The sequence below is a fragment of the Branchiostoma floridae genome, chromosome 1 (genome assembly GCF_000003815.2).
Source record: "Branchiostoma floridae strain S238N-H82 chromosome 1, Bfl_VNyyK, whole genome shotgun sequence".
NCBI classification, from domain to species: domain Eukaryota; kingdom Metazoa; phylum Chordata; class Leptocardii; order Amphioxiformes; family Branchiostomatidae; genus Branchiostoma; species Branchiostoma floridae.
In genome coordinates this window covers 119,367-120,262 of record NC_049979.1, presented here as the reverse complement: position 1 = coordinate 120,262, position 896 = coordinate 119,367, and the positions used below count along the sequence as shown (strand labels likewise).

Sequence of the window (896 nt, the reverse complement as noted above, 5' to 3'; positions counted from 1 at the left end):
ATAGCATGAGTGAATGTGAGTAGAGTAGAGTGGGCACTGACAGCATGAGTGAATGTGAGTAGAGTAGAGTGGGCACTGACAGCATGAGTGAATGTGAGTAGTAGTAGAGTGGGCACTGACAGCATGAGTGAATGTGAGTAGAGTAGAGTGGGCACTGATAGCATGAGTGAATGTGAGTAGAGTAGAGTGGGCACTGATAGCATGAGTGAATGTGAGTAGAGTAGAGTGGGCACTGACAGCTTGAGTGAATGTGAGTAGAGTAGAGTGGCCACTGACACCATGAGTGAATGTGAGTAGTAGTAGAGTGGGCACTGACAGCATGAGTGAATGTGAGTAGTAGTAGAGTGGGCACTGACAGCATGAGTGAATGTGAGTAGTAGTAGAGTGGGGACTGATAGCATGAGTGAATGTGAGTAGAGTAGAGTGGGCACTGATAGCATGAGTGAATGTGAGTAGTAGTAGAGTGGGCACTGACAGCATGAGTGAATGTGAGTAGTAGTAGAGTGGGGACTGATAGCATGAGTGAATGTGAGTAGAGTAGAGTGGGCACTGACAGCATGAGTGAATGTGAGTAGAGTAGAGTGGGCACTGATAGCATGAGTGAATGTGAGTAGAGTAGAGTGGGCACTGATAGCATGAGTGAATGTGAGTAGTAGTAGAGTGGGCACTGATAGCATGAGTGAAAGTGAGTAGTAGTAGAGTGGGCACTGATAGCATGAGTGAATGTGAGTAGAGTAGAGTGGGCCCTGACAGCATGAGTGAATGTGAGTAGAGTAGAGTGGGCCCTGACACCATGAGTGAATGTGAGTAGTAGTAGAGTGGGCACTGACAGCATGAGTGAATGTGAGTAGTAGTAGAGTGGGCCCTGATAGCATGAGTGAATGTGAGTAGAGTAG

General features: G+C 47.1%; 1 protein-coding gene across 1 annotated transcript in view; it reads left to right on the top strand.

Moving 5' to 3' along the window:
• The window catches only part of LOC118410551, a gene marked incomplete in the record, with an annotated part of 34,076 nt that overhangs the window by 22,334 nt on the left and 10,846 nt on the right, over positions 1 to 896 (top strand).